Below are 22,775 nucleotides of genomic sequence, written 5' to 3' on the forward strand. Positions count from 1 at the left end.
GTGGGAGGAAACGGGAGAACTCCGAGGAAACCCACGCACACGGTGTTTGTCCACCACAAAGTTCACTTGGCGGGGGCTGGGATCGAACCCGGGACCCCAAGCAGCAGAGGTGAACGCTCTACCACTGAGCCACCGCGGCCCTTAAGAGATGAAGAGTCACAAACTTAGTCACTTTCAATTTTGTAATATATATATATATATTGCATCACTGACTGATAAATAAAATGCTTGGATTGTATATATAAAAGTCGCCCCCTGCCCGTAGAAAGCTTCATTCGAACTCGGAATCTAACAATTGCATCTGTAAAGCAGTGCTGAGTTGATTTTAACGTCCCTTTCAGCAGCAAGGCTGTATGAGACATGGGACCTACAGATTAACGTGGAATCCGAACCACATACGGTCCGGCCGGGAATCGAACACGGGCGTCCCACGCCCCAAAAGGGAGCTCATCTGTAAGGCAGTGTAAGCAAAAAAAAAAAAAGAACACTGGATGTTTGCGCAACTGAGGATCAAAACATTCTCAATGGAGTATGAAATGAAATGAAATGAAATCTTTAAGTTTTACGTTCCACGGATATGCCGGTTAGGCTAAAGGAGACGGTGATGATGAGAGATGAGTGAAATGGTGGAATGAAGAAAGTGGGAGGAAACGGGAGAACCCGAGAAAACCCACGAGCACGGTGTTTGTCCACCACAAAGTTCACTTGGCGGGGGCTGGGATCGAACCCGGGACCCCAAGCACCAGAGGTGAACGCTCTACCACTTAGCCACCGCGCCCCCCTCAATGGAGTATGAGAAATAGTAAACGTCAAGTGTGTTTTTGCTTATTCATTACTTTGTTAATACTTAATTCCTTCTAGAAATAGTGAAACAATACTATGAAGAAACACTAATTAAACTAATAACTATTATGTTGTATTTCTTACCACACCACGAAAGTAATATACCGTTTTTACCAGCCATAGAATTGGAACCTAGTACTATACTGCATTAGTCACGCCGTAACGAAAGCAGAAATTCAAACACCTGGTACTCGTAGCTGTTGAAGGTTTGTTGTAGGTACGGCCTGCGTTGGTACTCCTCAACATAAATACGTCACAGCCCAAAGCCAGGAAACATCACAGACAGAAGCTAGGGACACAAGCAGTGCCTGACACTTCACGAACTCAAACACGCCAAGACTCAACTGAACATGACCTTCAATTACGTTCTAGAAACCAAACCAATGCTAAGGCACAAACTCACCAACTTCCTATATGAAAACACAAGAAAAAAATTCTACCTTTTTTGGTTCCAAAGTGATGACATAACAATAATACTAAAAATGCTTTAATTCTCAGTAACCCAAACATTAATTAACTAGGGAACATAACAAGCAAAAATAAATAAATAAATAAAAATAAAATAAAATTAAATTAAAAAAAAAATAAAAAGCTGACAAGTAAGCTCTCCATGACTACTTTTTTTTTAAATTTCAGTGAGGCTGTAAAATATGTCAATATCTTCGTAATATATATATGTTTCAATGTAAACAAGTTCTTTAAACAAAAGAAAGCTCTGTAGTAGAGCGCTTCCCTCTGACCCGTTAGGTCCCTGGTTCGATTCCTGCTTCCGACAAATAGGCTTTTGGTAAACACTGTAGGTGTGGTTATTCTTAAGACTTTCCAGTTTCCTTACATTTTCTTGATTCCACCATTATCATGTATCTCATCGTCACCTTCTCACTTACATTGATGTACAATCATGGGGCGTTAAACTAAAAGCAAAAAAAAAAAAAAAAAATCTTGTAAATATCCTAGTAAAAATGAGTTTTCTAGACTACACAAGTGGCCCCGCGTAACGAAGTCGCTAATGCTCTCGCCTTCGGTGCGAACGGTCCCGGGTTCGATCCCGGTGGGGAACTCGGTCGAAAAAGTATCAAAAGATTTTAAGTCCAGCAATCCTGAATGAGGTTTCCTTGGGTTTTCCTCATTCACAGCAGGCAAATGCCGGAGTGGTACCTAACATATAGATCCCAAGCCGTTTTCTTCCTTCCCCAATCCTTTCTTCTCTTCCTTTCCCCGGATAGTGAGCTCACCGAGGGACGTAATCCCTCATATGTGACGGGATAACAAGGCCATTGATGCCGAAAGCCCAGAAATCTAAATCCTAAATCTTCACTACACAAGGAAATTTTCGCGCTAAAAACGGTTTTTTATCAATTATGTTAAGCAGTTTTCTGTAGTAAATCTGCACCAAGTAATAAATCGTCACATATAAAATGGAATGAATAAACACACAACATTCATTTTGCTACCTTGAAACATAAAATGTTTCAAAACATTAATATTCAAAGTTTTTTCAAAATTCAGATTCACCCATTCCATTCTCCTCAATCATTTACGAGTTACAATAGTAAGAATTGTAGTCATAAACTACATTACTTACTTAGTACTATATTAAAGCAAGTTACACTAAAAGAATATATAATTAATGGAATATTTAACTAAAGTAATAGTTAACTATTGTACTTACCCAGGCTTTTGTTTCCTTCCTCTCTTCTTTTCCGTTTGTAAACAACCTCGTTTCGCAAGCAAAAGACGGTAGTTCAATGACGTCAGCCATTTCGAAAGAAAGAGTGTCTATAGGCGGTCTGGATCTTACACACAGATGGACGTATATAACGTATAGCTGAAGTATTTAACATACGTATACGTATGTAAAATACGGAAGATTGTTAGATGTCAGACATCCTGCAGCGACATGATGTAACATCTAAGCGGGTAAAAGGCAGTACCTCTGTAGTATATGAATAAAGTACGCTCCGTACAGATTTCCTTAGTAAACATAACGAATCCTTGTATTTGTACAATATACCGCTGTCCGGATAATGGATTTTTCTCAGTGTATATATAATCAATTGGCATCTTTTCAGGCCCGGCAAATTCCCGGAAGATGCCTGAATTGTTAATAAATATGAGAAGTTCACGTATGAGAAGTAATATGAGAAGTTCACGTCCCCCTAAACAGTTATCTTCACATTTTAATACACTGAAAAAAATACAAGAGAATGTTGTTTTAAAACCTTTTGTATTAAGTATAACAAAATGCTAAATCTAAATAATAATAATAATAATAATAATAATAATAATAATAATAATAATAATAATAATAATAATAATAATAATAATAATAATAATAATAATAATAATAATAATAATAATAAGAAGAAGAAGAAGAAGAAGAAGAAGAAGAAGAGGAAGAATGCTATTTAAATCGAAGCTATTATGTCAAGATGTCAAACAAACTGAACACATAGAGGATTTAAGGATGTTGAATACCTTTACTGCTTTTGTTTTTCCATCTATGTATTTATATGTGCAAACATTTTTTCTACTTTCTTTGAAATCAACGGGGATTTTAACTGCATGGGGGAACAAAGGAGGCTTGTGCTCCGGGTAGTGATGAGCAAATGCAAGACCAAGACCAAGATCCGGGTGGTCTTGGTCTTGGTCTTGGTCTTGCACATGCGGTCTTGGTCTTGGTCTTGCACTGGAACCTTCGGTCTTGGTCTTGGTCTTGGTCTTGCATACCTAGTCTTGGTCTTGGTCTTGGTCTTGCACACCCAGTCTTGGTCTTGCTTGCAAGAGTCTTGCAAGTTTTGCTTTTAAAAAATCTATGATTTTCATAAGCAAATTTTACTCTGGATATAAGAGATAATAAATCCTACATTGAGTCAATAGTGAGGGAAATACAATGTATATTTCTAAATGTAATATATTTTACCTTCGTGTAAGTGTGATGATATTGTACAACATACGTGATGACCTTTACTTTTTTTTTTTTAACGGGTGATCACGCTTCACTACTTATAAGATAAATCACAACATTTCATAATATTTTTATATGTTTAAACAGATCCAATACTCCACTGGTTCCCAAACTTGGGAGGGTACCCCTGTCAGTGAGACGAATGAAACAAAACCAAGACGGCACAAATACCATAATTGCAAGATTATTTTTACACTCTAAAGGCATCAGATTTTTTTTCTTCCCAACCACGATTAGCTAAACAAGGACATTACGCAAAAACGATGAAACAATTAGACTTTCGAACTGTGGCATGGAGAAAAAAGGAGAGAATCGGCTGGGTTGAACGAAAAACGAATGCGAAGGTTTTAGAAATATTAGCAGTAGGGGAGAAATTGGCTGAGGATGAACTGTATAATGAGGGACGTGCTAGAGGGAGGGGGCGAAGGAGATTGTACTTGAAGAAATATATTAAGACAGAAAATTGCTACGTTAAGACGAAGAGACTAACTGAGGACCACAGTCATCGAAGCTTCTCAGCTGCAGCAAGTGACCTGCCAATAATGGCAGAATAGCTATTATTATGTCCATGATGATATGTTTTGCAATATTGACCAAAAAAGAGAGAAAAAATAAAATAATAATAATTAAACCTCTTAATATTTTAGAATATGAAATGAAATGAAATCTTTGAGTTTTATGTCCCACGATTATGCCGGCTAGGCTAAAGGAGACAGTGATGATGAAAAATGAATGAAAATGGTGGAAAGAAGAAAGTGGGAGAAAACTGGAGAACCCCGAGGAAACCCACGCACACGGTGTTTGTCCACCACAAAGTTCACTTAGCGAGGACTGGGATCGAATGCGGGACCCAAAACACCAGAGCTGAACGCTCTACTACCGAGCCACTGCGGCCCCAATATTTTAGAATAATTTGAGTGAAAACTGAAAACGACTCAACTGTCTATGTCTTTTGTGTAATTCAATTTATATAAATACTTTTGACCTACATTGGAAATACATAATAACGGCATTAAACTGCAAGTTATTTGAAATAAGTACGAAATCACTCTTAGTTGTGAATATAGATTATATATTGTTGTACAGTATAATGTTATATCGTTAGCTAAGGGGGCTATAAGTTATATTGATAAACAATTATTTAACGTATAGGCATTCACCTATGAAATCAAACTCGCGGTCACATGCGCTAAGTTTTTGTCAATGTCATGAAAATGTTATTTCAATATTAATTTTATAAGTACACATTAAAAATTTCTAATGGATGCTTGAACCTCAGAGCCAAGGCCATACCTATGTAGTCGGCACCTATGGTGTACGGAATTGCCGATGTTCAATACTACATTTCTCTTCAGTTTTGGAAGAAGAACACCACTAGTATGCTTTAAAATGAAATGAAATATCTACTTTAACGTCTCACGATTATTACACTGAGGCTAAGGGAAACAGTGATGATGAGAAATGGTGGAATGAAGAAAGTACGAGAAAACGGGAAAACCAACGCACAGGGTGTTTGTTCACCAAAGAAGCTCACATAGCACAAGCTGCAATCGAACCAGGGCCCCATGTGCCAGAGGTGAACGCTCTGCCACTGAGCTACCGTGTCCATAACATGCTCTAGTTTATTTTTGCTTATCCACTTCTTATGGACACAACTATTCGTACGATTTCCCAAAATCCAATCATGGCCCGTCGTGAATGATCAAATGATGACCGAAGTAAATCAGACACGGAAGTTATAGCTTGTAACAATTCATAGAATTATGCTGTCGGTCGTCTCGTGAACAACCGATTCAAAAAACGACATATTGTAGCTATATGTTACAGGAGCAGATCTACTCACATGGAATGCACAAACTACTGGGAACTTATTCACTCCGGCGGTATTTTTACTGGAGCCAAGAAGTTCACGTGAAAGATGTAATGATTTCCCTCCTTCCTTTTTACATTCTATAAAAAATCAAGTAGTACCATACTTGTGCAAGACTCTTGCGCAAGAGTCTTGGTCTTGCACCCCTTGGTCTTGGTCTTGGTCTTGCATCGGGATTCCTGGTCTTGGTCTTGGTCTTGCATGCAAGACTCTTGCAAAAACTGCAAGACCAAGACTCTTGCGCTCATCACTAGCTCCGGGCGCCGGATTAGAGGCGCAAAACTGAACAAATGTTTATTTTTACCATAAGGCAAGGAAAAGGAGTTCTAGCAAACGAAAGATAATAATAATAAAAAAAATACCTCAGAAACTTAACAGGACAACAATGACTCAATAGCCTTAGGATCATATCCATAGAGCATAAGTTAGCTTCAAAGCTATCTTTTGAGGACATTGTAAAAACCTTTGCAGCCAAAAGAGTTCGCAAAGTCAACGCTTAAGCACACGCGCCTATTTTTTTGCCGTAACCACACGCGGGGCAGGGATTCCCTCACTCTGAAAATAGCTGCTCATAGATTTCTACTTTAAAGGTGTTTTATTTAGAAATTTTTACTGCAGTATAACCTATGTGTCTATTTCTTAAAAACATTTCGTAATTATTTTTGTGCGAGTGCCAAAATAGTATTTTGCAAATATGTTGAAACTGTAAGAAAATAAGCAAGAATTTTTAAAACGTAAGCACACGCGGTGACGGGGATTGCCCACACTTTAAGAATTTATTCTCGTCTTAAGGTTGCCATTCGTCCCGAAAAATCCGGAACCGTCACGGAATCGAGATCTGCATTCCGGCGTCCCGAAAATATTTCTCGGGACGCTTAAATGTCCTGGATTTCAGCGAAGAAGAAAGGAACGAACTATTATAGTTTGCTTTTTCAAATTGTTCTTGTCCTGAATCAGTGCGAAAATGCGAATAAACTCGATTTCTTCAGAAATATTCAAATAAAAAAGTGAGAGGTGATTATTCGGCGAATTAAGTTTTAATTTCTTACTTTGGTCTGCAAATCGTGCATCGTTCCGTCGCGGAAAATGTTTCACAAAAAAAAAATAATAATAATTTCTTTGGTTTTACATGCGAAACTCTTTAGAATAAAAGAGTGAGTAATGATTCAAACCAAAGGTTTTAAATAATATTCACAGAAATAGCGATACAAGTGGGAATGTGAGGGCATTTTCTAGCGGTAGTTACGATCACTACAACCAACTCCAGAAAAAACGTGTTCCTTAAATGCAATGCTGCGTTAGCCACAAAACGGCGTTATATTGTACTGTAATACAAGCAGGGTTCGTCATCTTTCTGTATGATTCAATTTATATAGGCTATAGTTCTCAATTTTCCAAAACAATAGAAATATGTATTTCTCTCCCTCCATATATATATATATATATATATATATATATATATATATATATATATATATATATATATAAAAACGAAAGTGACTAGGTTTGTAACTTAACTCTTGAACCACCCGACCGATCTCGATCAAATTATCAAGTAGATGAAGTTCGGGCCTGGGATGTTCTTTACCATTTCAATTTTCACTTCGAAAATGCAACTTGGGGGAGGGGAAGGGTATATAAAAATCATCGAAAGTGACCGATGTTAGTGTCAAATCGATAATTATCGAGGTCGCTGAGATAAAAAAAAAGTGACACTTTCGATGCCGTTTAAATCCAAATTCAGCCATGCAACTTGGGAGAAGGAGAAAGGTGACACATAAAAATGTTCGAAAATGACCTATATTAGTGTCGAATGCATAGTTTTGGTGGTGGCTGAGATGAACAGTGATACTTTCGACGCCGTGTAAATTAAAATTTTGCCCCGCAACTTAAGGAGAAGGAAATATATAAAATGATCGAAAATTATCGATATCAGTGCTGAATCCATAACTTTCAAGTCGCGGAGATGAACAGTGATACTTCCGATGCTGCTTAAATCCAAAATTCAGTCCCCATTAGTGCTCCTAAGGGAGTATGTTGACGTAAAAATAATTGAAAATGACCGATATTAGTGGCGAATTCATAGTTCTTGGCGTCCCTAAGTTGATTGGTGACACTTTTGATGTCCTTTATGTCCAAAATGTATTCTTCTCGTGCTAAGAACGAGTATTCTGCTAGTTTATCTATAGAAAGAAAAAAACTTAATAAAAGTATTTGTTTAAAAGATTGCACCTAAATTTGAGAATAAAAGTAAAATTTACAGCAAAAAACGCGTTACGTAACGAAGACTAAACCCTCTCCCCATTGTCACACTTCGTAACGCAAGGCTGAACCTTCCCCTTCCTTTGCTGCGTTACGTAATATGTGGACAACCCCTAAACTTTATTTCTTTGACGATAAGCTATTCGCCCAACATATTTGGTTGAGAGATCCGGCCAGTAGTTAGCTGTAAATAAAGTACCATATACACTCACACATACACACACATTATCTCTGTCTCTGTCTGTCTGTCTGTCTGTCTCTCTCTCTCTCTCTCTCTCTCTCTCTCTCTCTCTATATATATATATATATATATATATATATATATATATATATATATATATATATATATATATATATATAATGTGTATACTTGGAGTTGAACTACTGTATAAACTCCCCTATGCTTACGTCGGGAGCGAAAAAAAGAAAGCATTTACAAAAACGACGTACTTGGCTCTATTCTTAAAAAGACAGATCTGAAGAAACTAAATGATAATACTTAATTTCCTTAAGAAATACGTATCTAAAGAGAGTTTCTGTACTTTTAGTAAAAACATTTTCTCAAAATAATGTCTTCAGGCATTTTCCTGCTTACAGACGAGAGCTTTACACTAGTACTTTGCTATGCTCAGCACAAAAGGTCCCTTCTGCATATTCATAATTTGTAAGTAAACCAGTTTATTCATGCTTTTCTAGCAGCTTTTATTATCTTGACAAGAATACTGAATTATCATAAAGGAAACTCACTGAACTTCGTGTTTCATGAAGCAGAAAAGTAATAAATGTGTTAGTAGCTGTTTATAGCAAAAAGGTTAATAACAAGAAAAAACATCTAAAGCGTAACTGTGCACAGACGCAGCTCTACCACCTTATGACAGCGGCGCCGATTTTTGAATAACTTCGAGAGCTCCCATTCGGGTATGTGTGTTTCGTTTTCTGATTTACTAGTAGACATCCATACAAAGATAACCAGGTCGTAAGATGGCCCACAGCTACCTTTTCGGAGGTCCCAGACTCCCTTGCCCCCCCCCCCACTCCTCGAGGCTCAGTGCACTTTTCTTATTCTAAGAACACAGAAACAGGTATATATTCTTACTAAATTTCTCAGATCATATATATTGGATTTTGCACTAAATAGCAGACCAGAAAGTATTGTTGAATTTCTTGTTATAAAGAAAATGTACGTGGTTCACTGTTAGGATTATTGCGTCACTGTTAGATTTATGTGTGTCACTGTTGGAAGATATTAAATTAGAGATACTATTTGCTCCAGCAGAATATAATTTGTCAACGGCAGCAGATTGGTAAACGAACGACGCAATTTCAATGCCATATGAAGTATTTTTTCTTGATTTTAGCGAACACTAAGCATGAGAATTTACTCTCATGTATGTAATGTTATCCAGTTCGATATGTCTTAAGGTTAATTCACACGCAATGCGCCGTTCCCATGAAGTGCCCCGACAGTCTGCATTGAAGAGAAACCAACTCGGCCGTGGCTTGTCGGCCGCGATCTTTCGGCTTTCTTCGGAGCAAGCGAAGCGACACGAAGTTGACTAGACCCAAGGGAAATGGTGTAGAAAGCAGTAGTGGCACGGCATAGCATGAGTATGTGTGAATAGTTGCAGCCGTGGCACGGACGGAGCATGGCAGAGGAATGATATGGGCTGCTGGACACACTTGTCTAAATTAACCATTATCTTTGGAAAATATTGCGGTTAAACAAGAAATATAATTTAAGAGCCTGGCATACTAAAAATAATACAAAATGTACCGTTTTTCTTTTGCTTGTTTTTCATAAGTGAAAAGTGATAATAAAGTGCAATTTACCACAATCATAGATAATGATATTTTACAACAGAAAATATAAATCTGAAGAATTTTCAGTGTTGGAATCCATAGATTTTACAGTGTTGCCAGAATAACATTTCCCCAAAAATCTAAGTTAAGGCAGGGACTAGAGAAACGAACTCAACTGCATTTGATTACGTATCACGTTGTTTTTATATCCTGTGAACTACTTTTTAAATAACATTATTGTTTAATTTTAATAGCTATATGTTTAAACTATTTTGTTTGTAACAAACTAACAATGCAAGTACAACTATTATTTAAAAAATTAGTTACCAGGGTACCAAAACAACGTGATACGTAATCAAATGCAATTGAGTGCGTTCCTCTAGTCGCTGCCTTAACTTAGATTTTGGGGGAAATGTTATTCTGACAACAATGAAAATTCTTCAGGTTCATATTTTCTGTTGTAGAATAGCATTATCTATGATTGTGAAAAGTTGCATTTTATTATCTCCTTTCACTTATGAAAAACAAGCAAAAAATGGTAAATTTTGTATTTTTATTAGTATGTCAGGCTCTTAAGAGTTAATCATAATTTTAGGGAATATCTCATTAATCGTGCTATACTCTGCTGTATTGCTAGAATCATTATGAAACTTTTGATTATTGTATACTTTAGCATCAGTTTTATCTGAATAGATACCGTGGTTATGGTACAGAATAAGTGTTTAGGTTTTTAAAAAAAGTCCATTTTTCTCATAAACTACGAGTCAGGATTCAAACTTGAGCACATCATTTTATTCAGCTGAATAAGATCTATCAATTATATGTCTAATCTTTTGGCAATTTTTGTGTCGTTAGCGGCTAATTTTTGTCTCGTTAGCGCAATTTTTTGTCTCGTTAGCTAATAATATTTTGTCTCGTTAGCGGCTAATTTTTGTCTCGTTAGCTAATAATATTTTGTCTCGTTAGCTAATAATATTTTGTCTCGTTAGCGTCTAATTTTTGTCTCGTTAGCGCAATTTTTGTCTCGTTAGCGGCTAATAATATTGTAGAACTTGTTTATTTCTAACGAGAACAAATGTCTCTTGCATTGACTTCTTACATTTTTTGTACGTTAAGTTTCACTTTTCAGTAAAGGTTAACAGTAAAAGTATTCTATCTATCCGGGACAATGAAATATGCCTCACGGACGGAATATAGGCTAAGTATCCTGTTTTCCGTGTCTCGGCACATCAAGAAAGTTAACAATTGGTTGATTTGTTGTATTTGAAACTTAGCATCCCTTTCAATGAAGGCGGTAATTTTGTTTACAGAAAGCAGAATTATTAGGTGAAATGTGAGGCGTTGTACGGCAAAGTGGTGAAACTCATTTTTTAAAATTAAGATTTAGTAATTTCCGTGAACTTGAAACCATAATCTGTCGGATAGCAAAATTGCGTATCTCAGGATAAAAGAACCAAGCCATAGGCTAAAAGATGGCAGCACAAAGAACCGGTTTTGTCCGATTTTTCTATGTTGATTCTAATAAAAGTCTCGATATCTCAAAATATCTGAAAACTGACGTAGGACACTTTGCCATCCAACGCTTCATACTCAAACAGTGAGAAGGACACATGCCGACATCGCTACCCCAATTTGCGTATCATTGGTTAATTTACTGCTAATTTAACTTCTCATTTGTAACAGACAGTAATACAAACGCTGATTCTTCTTTTTCTCGTTTCTTTTTGATTCACCCTTCCTTAATTTTTCATTTCTGGTTTCGAAGGGGGGTCCAGATCCCCCCGGACTTCCCTTGGCTACGTACCAGTTGGACTACTCTCAACGAAATTTTCTGGATGCACGCGTAACGTAGAGTAGAATTAATTATAAAAGCTCGTAAGTTACTATTCTTCTACCACAGATCCAGGTTTTTCTCAAGGAAAGGCTATACATTCCGTAACCAATGTTGGGTTAGGTACTCATTTTTTGTATCTAGGTACAGGTACAAGGAACTGACAAAAACTGTATCTAGGTACAGGTATTAGGTACTAGCTGGCCAATGTACGCTCATGTCCAAAATTATTGTCGCATGTCTATAAATATGTTGTTGTATTAATATAATTTGATAACGAATTCGCCCGATATTTCTTATAATGTAAGTATGTGTATAATCAGCAAAGACATGTATGTGCCAAATTTCATGTCAAAAGAGCAGTAAATAAGAACAATAAAATGAAAATAAAACTTTCTTGTCCATTTAACATTTTCTTTTACTCATTCTAATTTTCACATTTATAATTCTTATCCTATGAAATTTACCACAAATATACATTCCCCGATTACACACACAGTATCAGTATTAAAGGTATCCTGCAAAATCATTATCAAATCATATTCTTACAAGAAGACAGTTATAGATATGCGACAATCATTTTTGACATGAGTGTACCTAGGTATAGGTGCATGTACTAATAAGAGTACCTAAGGTACTTTGATAGGTATAAGTTGCTACCCAAAAATTTTCATATATAAATTAACAGTCGTCTGTCAAATTAAGTTAGAATATGATTTTTAAGTACACTCTTAAAAATTCAGGTGGTTTCGCAGAAAATTCACCGTAAAGTTTACAGGTCTTTTACCAGAATTGACATTTCAGGTGAAATTTCCGTAAATTTTGAACAGTGTATCCAGCATTTGACCAAAGTTCTTTCGAGTTGTTTGAAGTTGTTATCATATTTCGAATAATAGAATGAGTATTAAGTTATACGAAAGAAAATAACTTTCAAAGATGTTTTTCATTATTTCTTCTGGTTTAATTGCAAAATAATTTGAAGAATTATTAAATACTTTTAGCCTTATATTTAGTGGTGGCAGACACTGTCGTAAGATACTTTTATGACAAATGAAAGTTGTTTCCGCAACTGAAGCATTTAAGACAAAAAAAAAAAAAATCTCGCCAGTAATGAGATTGTTTGTTGTGTGTATTCCAACATTAGAAACTGTTGATCATACATTTTCTTCATTTACATTATAGGTGAGTACATTTATTACTATTATTTTAAGTATATTTATAAGGTTCTTATTGCTCATATTTTACGGATTGGAGTTCAAATTTCTTTTAGTATTTCATGATCGTCTTCTGTGTAAAGTTTTAACCGGTGAAGCACCTCGGTTTTTTGCATCCAAAGTTTGATCGCATGTTCAGTGTACAAATAACACACTGACGTTCAAGTCGCATATTATGCAACATCACATAAGGAAAAGTACGTTCGGAACTGTTCTAGTGCAAGTAGTAATGCGTGCCGTCAATTTACGTGCAAGGAAAAAATTGGGCCTTTGTGCCGTAGAGTAGATCCAGTATTTTCAGGCCTATAAACGTTAAAATTTTATTATTTATCAAGAAATTCACTGTCACTATCTTAGAAATTGTTTCTTGGTGCGCATTCACTTTAAGAGGACCTCACCGTTTGTGTGTAAATACTGCGTCCGGATATATGCTATAAAACTGCAGTAACCTGTGCTGGGTGGCCACTAAACGGACGAATGCCATGTAATAGAGTCAGGACAGGGCAGCCCGAGTGGTAACAAGTGTGCGTGCGTAGGTAGCAGGCGTGTCAGCGATGGTAGGTATTCGCGTAAACAAGGATGTCGTTGAAAACACTTAGATAAATTTAGGATAATAGTTAAGAACAGCTACTTCTCATCTCCCGTGCACGAGGATACATCTTACTGTTGCACTACCTAAACACCCTAAGTACAAGGGCAAGAACTCAGTCTATTACCTACTTTTTAACATCCTAGATAGTCAGTGAATAATTCCTGAAAGTATGGCGTTTCTCGTCCTTCCCTAAATGGGAAGTACGGCTCCTTAACTATAACCAAATTTGGTTATTATCTTAACACGCGATTACTTACCTTTGCGATTTGCACAATGCCGACACTGCATTTAGGAAATTATAAACAACTAACTGGTTGGTGGTAGAGGACTTGAATTCCTCTCAAACTTTCATGTACTCACTTTTCTCATATCATTAAGACATTTGAATATACGTATGACTGTTTCTACATTTCTTTATTTTCAATGTTTTTCTACATTGGTCATATTTTCTGCTCAATTTCAATAATACGTACCGGTCCACAACATATAATAACTCTTTTCTTCACAACACACATTCTTATAACACTCAAAATCGAGTTGCCATCTTTGAATACGCCGAACTAATTTCCTCATTATACCCTAATGTCTCATGTCAGTATGCATCCACTGAAAATAGTACCAGCAGCACGCAGATTTTCACGTCTGAAAATATTACATTAAACTATCTAGCGTGAATTAAAAAAATACTGTGTCTTTCCTTGAAAATTTACGTATTTTTCATATTTCAGGTCCTACCCTCACGCACTTAACTCGAAATTCTCTGTGGATGCTTCGTTATACATTTTAACCAGTTAATGAAAATAGTGGAGATCGGAATATGACTTCGCTTTCGTGCCTTTCTCCAACAGTTGATTGCAAGGAAAAAAAGGTGAGTAAGGCTAGGGAAATTAAGTTTACAAATTTTACAGTAGCCCTGTAAACATACTTTTTTTTGATAAGAAGTTTTCAATTTAATACACTGCTTTGCTGAACATTCAAAATTTATAATTAATCAGCATATTGAGTTGCTGGCTAAAACACACCAACTTCATTTGCTTTATACAATAATTATTGCTTTTTATAATTATTGTTGTTATTTAGCAACAGTTAAACTCTCTTTAACGTAAAGTGTTTCATGCTTATTTTCAATGTTCCGATGTATAGTTATCTCATATATTTTGCGGGGGCGCGGTGGCTCAGTGGTAGAGCGTTCACCTCTGGTGCTTGGGGTCCCGGGTTCGATCCCAGCCCCCGCCAAGTGAACTTTGTGGTGGACAAACACCGTGCTCGTGGATTTTCTCGGGGTTCTCCCGTTTCCTCCCACTTTCTTCATCCCACCATTTCACTCATCTCTCATTATCACCGTCTCCTTTAGCCTAATCGGCATAATCGTGGGACGTAAAACTCAAAGATTTCATTTCATTTTCTCATATATTTTGCATGGCACAACTTATCAATAAATATTACTCTTCAATCCTTATTCTTAATCTAAGCTTAAATGATTGCATGGTAGTGTGCATTTTGAATACAACTCTTGAACTTTAACAAATAATTTTCTATGAGTTGAGTATACTTTTCTATGAAATGCGAGATTTTTTAAAAATATGATTGTCTTTAGGTATTTATAAAGGAATAATTTTTAAAATCATGAAAGACTGAAAATTTCAAATAATATGGAAAGATTGGCAATTTATCCATAAAAATGAATACATTATTTAAAATATTTACAGCTCATACTGAACTGAACTACATCTTTGATAACTTTTTTTTCTTTACTTATTATGAAACAATGGTATGGTGTGGCTACTTGGCAGTTGTTACCATTTGCTCTGCGTCGACATAAAACCTCTGTTTACTAATTGCTACATTATGATCCGCTTGTCTTCATTACTGTCTGTACGCTGTAAGTTGAAATCATTCCTAATGCTGTAGCGATATTTTCTTACATTCTTTTTTTTTATATATAATTATTTTGCTCACCAAACACCACACATCCATACCATATATTAATGATTTACTTTTTTTTGCACTTATTCAAGGGTTTCATTATAAACAACTTTTCGCTGAAGATAGAGTTAATATGTGCCGAAATATTAGATGAGGCAAACATCAAAGTCCATTAATTTTAACTATCATCTATCTTGATTCTACAGTATAGCGTTGCTTAGTGCGTTTATATAATTGACCATGATTCAGTAGGGAGATGATTCGCTTTTATAAGAAAAATGTCTTAACATTAGTAGATCTCACTTCAATTTTTTAAGATTAAAATAAATAAATATGGCAGGGCTTCCGGTTAGCCGAATAATCAGCACGCGTGCCTTCTGCAAAATACGTATGCAATAATTTCTCCATACTTATGCCTATAATTCTATGAAATAAAAGGTTTTTTAAAACGAAGTCGTTTGTTGATATTTGAACAAAGAAGTCAACAAATAAATAAAAGTAAATGAAATGAAATCTTTGAGTTTTACATCCTGTGGTTATGCCGGCTAGACTAAAGAAGACGGTAATGAGGAGAAATGAAAGAAATTGTGGAATGAAGAATGTGGAAGAAAACGGGAGAATCCCGAGAAAACCCACCCATACGGTGTTTGTCTAACACAAATCTCACTTTCCGCGAGCTGGAATCGATCTAAGGACCCCATGCACTAGATGTGAACGCTCTACCACTGAGCCACCGCGACACCCTAAAGAAATGAAGACTACAAACTAACCAATTACATTTTTTTAACCAGTAGGTTGAAATTTTATTAAGTTGTTGCAGGTTCAGTTTAGTAAGTTATTGCATCGAAATTGAACTAAAGTGATGTGAAAATAAATAAACCTGTATTGTACCATTCAACCCATACACTTCATAGTTGAAGTTCCAGAAAACAGTTATTCATAATGTACATGTATTAACAGAGTTCTTCATAGATATGACAAAAAAAAGCCTATAGCCACTAAGGTCAAAGAGTATTCCAGATTCGATAAAGAGGATGATAAGGTACTTTCAGACTTGTCACAACATTTTCATGCGTTCAAACAAAGGTCAATGATATTAAAGTGCTACACAGAACAAATTTGTTCATTAAGAGGAATGTTTATGAATAGTTTTATACAAGAATGAACGACCTAGTTTGAATCTTGACAAAGACCACTTGAACAACAAACGAGTTAAAATAATCAACTGTCATCTGGCGCACAAACTTTAAGGTTTGAAGATTGTATGGCACAAAACAGGTTTATTTTCACACAGCATATTTATAATTTTGTTAAGTGGTTGGTGTTTTAATGAAGACGGGAGTTCCTATCGAAAATTTCAAGTTACTTATATGACTGACGTATACAAGATTAGTTCAAGTTAATAACGATTCTCTCTTGTTGCGTGATCCAGTGACGTCGCTCCATACACCAAGTAAAGTGGCTTCACAACATTTGTCGGAGTAAAATTACTTATGGGTAGCTACTTGGCCATAAGACCTAAGTTTTCACATCATGTGCCGAACACTTACGGTGAATAGAACCTGATACACTGTGAGCGTGGCGATAGATGATTGCAATTCCACAGAACAATCCACTTAAACGCTCTACAGTTCTGGAGGCCAAAATGCGAGGTCGTCCTCGCTGCTTTTGTGTTCAGGAACGTCGCACCACTTTTCCTCTTCACTGCAACAACCTAAGTAAGTCTTTGGTTTTTTTTTTTTTTTTTTTTTAAGAGTTTAAGTATCCTGAACCAGTTACACATTAGATGTGGCATGCAACCATCTCACCACGTTGACGTTCGTGAAATGCACAGTTTTACTCATTCGGTTCTCTCACCCATTTAGTACGATTATGAATATTGTCCATATCTATGTATCCCAGACACATATGGTTTCCCTTTGTAACTGAAAAACACACTTCTTGTGTTTGATACCACTATTAGGTGAAATCTGTAAAACACTATTTCTTGTTACCTTTTATGGTGCGAAATTGTTAATCGTTTTCCACAAATACAAACCTGTTTTCGATACTTCTATATATCTTAATCCACAGTTCTTATGCCAGCTTCACGGATGTGAAATAGTGCAAAATGAGAATGGTTAGTGTTAATCAAAACTTAAGTAAATTTATAGAATAGTTAATGCAAATGTATATGAATAATTCATAGTATTGTTTATGAAACAGAGAAGAGTTTGTCTTTAAAAAAAAAATCGTACAGGAAAGGAAAATGTAATGGTATGAGAGACATAAGAGAAACACCATTAAGCATGATATTGCGCTCAGAGTTACATAAGTCAATTTACAACTTGAAAGAAATAAAAATAGGTTTTGCCTATTTTTCTCTAGCTTCGAAATATATTTGTTTCTGATTTCAGGTGTTTTGTTGGAATTAATCCAGAAATTGAATCCATTCCGTGGAAAGCGAGGGAAGATACGGCAACATGATACTTCTAAGGATTATCCGTAGCAAATTTTTGACTTCCATGAAATAACTCATTGTCAGTTTATAAACGGAATATTGACTAGACTGATCATTTCTTTTTTATTTCATGTACTATCATTAGAGAATTAAATATGATGAGATATTTAAAAATATATTGTTTTCATTTGGTTTTTACTAAATCCTGTTAATTTATGTTTAAATCTTTAAGTATTTTTTTTTTCAGTAGCGTCATTTCAGACTTTGCCAGGTAGGAGTAAGTTAGTCCATCAACATAAGAGTTTTACCTTTTGAATTAGTATTTTAGTATACAATTTATTGAAGAGCATGTGATTCTCAAACCCAGGGGGGTAATTATCCTCCTTGCCCTTCCCAAATGATTCCCTGCTTCTCTCTCTCTGAAAACCTTCTTCTGCTTTCTGTACATGTAGACTTAACTCTGCTTGTATTACTGTTACGAAGGAAAAGTGTCGTGAATACATGCACGTTTTTGTATACAAACTACTGTATATTCCTGAATGCAAGACTAGGTATTTTGCCGCAATTTTGTAACCGTAAATATGGAGTCGTCTTGCTTTTGCGACATATCATGTAGAGTTTTTCTTCACTGAACAGAATCACGAGATTCCATTAAACGATAAATTTACCCATTTCCTTGACTACCGCTTTAGCCTTCAATGTTTGAAGATTCACTGCAGAGGCATCATATGGGGAGAGTAGGGGCAATTGCATCCTACTTAGCACTTAGTTTGAGAAATAGACGCTTTTTAATAAATTGTGTACTAATATTGTAATGAAAAAACGTGAAACTTATGTCAGTGAACAGTTTTGTTCCTCCTGCCAAAACCTGAAATAACGCTATTGATCCAGTGGACCCTTCTAATGAGAAAGAGTAAGTGAGGTTTCTATTTGATTTGATTTTTAATGTAGTTTTGAAAATATGTCCTGTATGTGCTATAGATGTATTTGTGTAATCCTTTGGTAAAAATATAGTCTTAGTAATTATGTGTGAATTTGCAGGAGGAAATAAAATTTAAAGTAATCCTAACATACTTGTGAAAAAGTGCACTTGAAAATATTCTTGTAACTCTATCAGTAATAGTCACAATAATTGATTATTTATTAATATTATTTTTTCCCTTTTCCTGCTTGCAAAGTTGAATCTTGTACTTCAGTTATCGAAGACATTAGAGAAAGTGTTGTCTAAAGAATATGAATATTGGTTTGCTGTCTTGTGAAAATGCAGATGATAGGAAAAGAAAGAGCGTAAACGCATTGTTCATTGTATTACATTGTCCAGAAAGAAAACCAAGTTGTTAGTAGTAGGGGTCGATCTGGGTAAATGGATGTTTAGATCGTTAGCGATGTCAAACATGTCAATCTTGCTCGAATTTTACCATAATGTAATCCATTTTGGCTGCGAGAAGCATCTAGGACATTGAAATTTCCTGATTGATAGTAACTGAACTATATTTCCGTTCTTGCTTTTGATAACGTATCTTGCCCGCATTTTCGGCCAAGGAACAAGAGTTGATTCTATTTCACTTTATAATTTATGGAAGAACTCGCCTAAGCCTATTCACTGTAAAATTGTTTTCTTGAGGTGCTTTCTTGAATTTGATGTTGAAAAATCTCAACTAAAGTCTATAAGAATTTAAGCGATTAATTCATATTGCATCGCATTTAACTTCTCCGATGTAGGTTTTTTTTTTTTTTTTTTCAGATAATAGTTACACAACCTTTATACATCGTAGCTGCTCCGGTAAGTTGGCAAACTTGACGAGGAAGAATGTGTCTTAAGGCCATCAGTGTAATTGGGCTCTTAAGCAGTACCGATAAAAAATATTTCTTTGTTAAATGAACACGCCAATAACTTTAAAGCTTGTTGAAGAGTACCGCAAATAAATACATTAAATCATCGCTGTGCAAAATACTCTCATGCTGATTTGTTGCTCTAAACTGAACACGAAATCACATAAATATATCTAGTTTTTAACCATAATGATTTCCACTCAATCTGTGAGGCAGTTTCAAATGGCTGTGGAAAACAGATGTCCAACGTTTTGGTGAAATTACGGAACTTTTCAGGAGAAGTTTCTGTAAATTGTTAAATGAAATTCATGCAACATATCCGTTGAAATATCTGTAAATTTTTGTGTGAAATATCTAGCACTTGAGGTTATGTATATGCTATAATTCCCGTAAATTCTATAATACACAAAGAGTGAAAAAGTGACCAACTGGACAGAGACTCGACCCCGGGACCTCCGACATACCGTGTCGATGCGTTAACCACTATGTCATCCAGTCCGTCTCCCAGGACAGTCACTCACTCTCGAGGTCGATGCTCTACACCCAGACCATGGATTGTACCAGAGAACCATTGCTGTTCTCGGACAATGCCTGTATCCGTACATTGAGCACCTATGACGGTTGTGATTTCATATAGATGTTAATGAAAGAAAAAACAACATATTTTTTAACACACCAGTTCCTTTGTAGATGTGAATTCTACAATGCACAAAGAATGAAAAACTGACCCACTAGGCCAAGACTCAAACCCGGGATCTCCGGCATGTCGTGCCGATGCGTTAACCACTATGCTACCCCGGCCGCCTCCCAGAACAGCTACTCACTCTTGAGATCGGGGGTTCCCACTCGGACTCCGTATAACCCACGTGCTTCGAGTGGAGAGCACTGACCTCGAGAGTGAGAGAGTGAGTGGCTGTTATGGAAGGCGGACTGGGTGATATAATGGTTAACGCATCGATACGGTATGCCAGAGGTCCCGGGTCCGAGTTTCGATCCAGTCGGTCATTTTTCCACTGTTTGTGGGGTATAGAATTCACATCTACATAGAATCTGGTATGTTAAAAAAATTGGTTGTTTCCTCTTTCATTAATATCTATATTCCGGCAAAATTACTACAAAATTTCCGTTAAAATATTTGAAAGTGCAGGCGAAATTTATGGAATTATTCCGGTGAAATTACTGTAAATGTTTCAGTAAAATATCTACAGGTCAGGTGAAATTCATGGAATTATCCAGGTGAAGTTACTGCAAATTTTCCGGTGAAATGTCTGAAGATGAGGGGAAATTCATGCAAATATTCCGGTGAAATTACTAAAATTTTCCGGTGAAATATCTAAAGCTCAGGTGAAATTCCTGGAATATTCCGGTGAAATTACTGCAAAATTTCCGGTGAAAATATGGCATCCCCGATTGCCATATATTTCACCGTAAAAATTCCGGTATTTTTTTAAGAGTGTATAGTAACAGATCATGGGGGGAGGGATTTATTGTAGATTAGATGAGGGCAGTTGAGTTTTGTAGATTAAGAGTGCATATCCATTTTGGCGCTCAGTGAACATATTTGTATTTTCTGGTTCATTTCTCACTCTTTCGATATATAAAATATTTTCCTCCGGTGCTGAAAAGCCGCCCGACTCGGGCAGATGAGGACAAAATTGTATTATATTTCAAAAAGATCTGTGTCACAAAGGATCTGTTTTGGAAACGAATCTAATACTGACAGATCTTTGCTTTTGTCCTCCAAATAGGACAGTACTTACATTTTGGTTGTATTACTTGTCGATGAAAGCGTGTCTGAAGAAGGCTTTTGATTCAGTCATCCAAGATAGAGCTTACAAGAAGAGAACAGAATTCCAGATATGTGAAAGAGTGAAATTTCGATTTCATTTCCTACCTACAGGTAAAACAAATCCCAAATAACAGTAGTCGCCCTGCAGTTTGTCCAGCGCTGACGCCAAAGGATTCATAACTGTGGTATATTCACTCAAAAGACAATGTCAGATGTTTTGAACCTGCCTATGTTCAATTGCTAGCATAGGTCTCCTAGATGACTTTTGATCGAAACAATCTTTGTGACCGAGTCGAATGAAGAATTCCATTTTGTTGGACATGGGACTGGAAGACAAAAGCCACATCTGTCCTCGAAAACATTCGCTAATTTTGTATATCTAAGATTTTGATTTTGTAAAAATGTACGTAAGAAATGTTCCTAAAAATAGATACTAGGTACAGGTTGACAATACTGTCCGTAACCCATACTACGTTCTCATCTTTATATACTTGGTTGAATTTGAGCGTTCCTTTTCAACTTCAAGGCTGTATGAGACTGGGATCTGCAGTTTAAGGTGCAATCAAACTTTCGTACCACGTACAATTTTCAAAGTTCTACCACCAGGGATCTAACCTGGGACCCCGTGCACCAATAGACCAGCGGAGAGGGCTGAAGCAGGTTTATTGATTTAAATTATTTTAAGGTGCACAACGCATCTTTAACTATCAATAAATATGACGTTAAAAGAGATGTTGAATACCTAAATGATAAGAAGAAAGAATATTAGGAAAAGTTAACTCAACAACCTTCACTCCACCAACTTTTTCATAGGTCTTTGTAATAAATACTTGTGACAGAATGTAACAAACGTCGTTGCTGTGACCTTGTCTACATTGCTGAATGCAAACAGTATATCAAACTTTCCTAAAAGTAACCATAAAACGGCAATGCAATGCCTTTCTCCCCCACCCAGGAAAATGCAGTTTATCTGGTTTCCACACTGCTGAGTAGAGCAAACCCATGTTTTTGTATCGCTTTATTCTCTGGTCTGTTGTAGTAAGCCAAGTGCGACATCAAAACAACCCCGGTGGAGGCTGAGTTATAGCCTCTTTGTGACTTTATATGATTGACCGCAACAGTCCAAGTTCAGACTCATAGATGATGAGAAACGTTCTCGCAAAACTATTTCTTCCTTCCTCTCTCTCTCTCTTTCTCCCTATCTATTTCTCTCTATGTGTATGTGTTACACACACACACAGACATTCACAACTTTTGCCCTTTGTGTCTCCACAGCTTACCACAAGAGAAGTTTATCTAATTTGATGTGGAGTTATGTCCTATATGTGAGGTTTGGTTGCGGTACGTCTGGAAACACTACAACGTACCCTAGTTTTGAAATACTTTAATGAGAATTCTTGTGAAAGT

At 36.2% G+C, this 22,775-nt stretch overlaps 1 protein-coding gene and 1 long non-coding RNA gene across 2 annotated transcripts in view; one reads left to right on the plus strand and one right to left on the minus strand.

The window, feature by feature from the left end:
• LOC145678589 (uncharacterized) overlaps positions 1–22,775 on the minus strand; it is an 820,101-nt gene that overhangs the window by 553,632 nt on the left and 243,694 nt on the right. The window lies entirely within an intron of this gene.
• Positions 12,595–17,920, plus strand: LOC145678588 (uncharacterized). Its single transcript, XR_014130408.1, has 3 exons — positions 12,595–12,756; positions 14,109–14,248; positions 17,703–17,920. It is a non-coding gene; the product is annotated as an uncharacterized LOC145678588 (long non-coding RNA).

The sequence above is a fragment of the Thermobia domestica genome, chromosome 2 (assembly GCF_964235325.1).
Source record: "Thermobia domestica chromosome 2, izTheDome1.hap1.1, whole genome shotgun sequence".
Taxonomy (NCBI): domain Eukaryota; kingdom Metazoa; phylum Arthropoda; class Insecta; order Zygentoma; family Lepismatidae; genus Thermobia; species Thermobia domestica.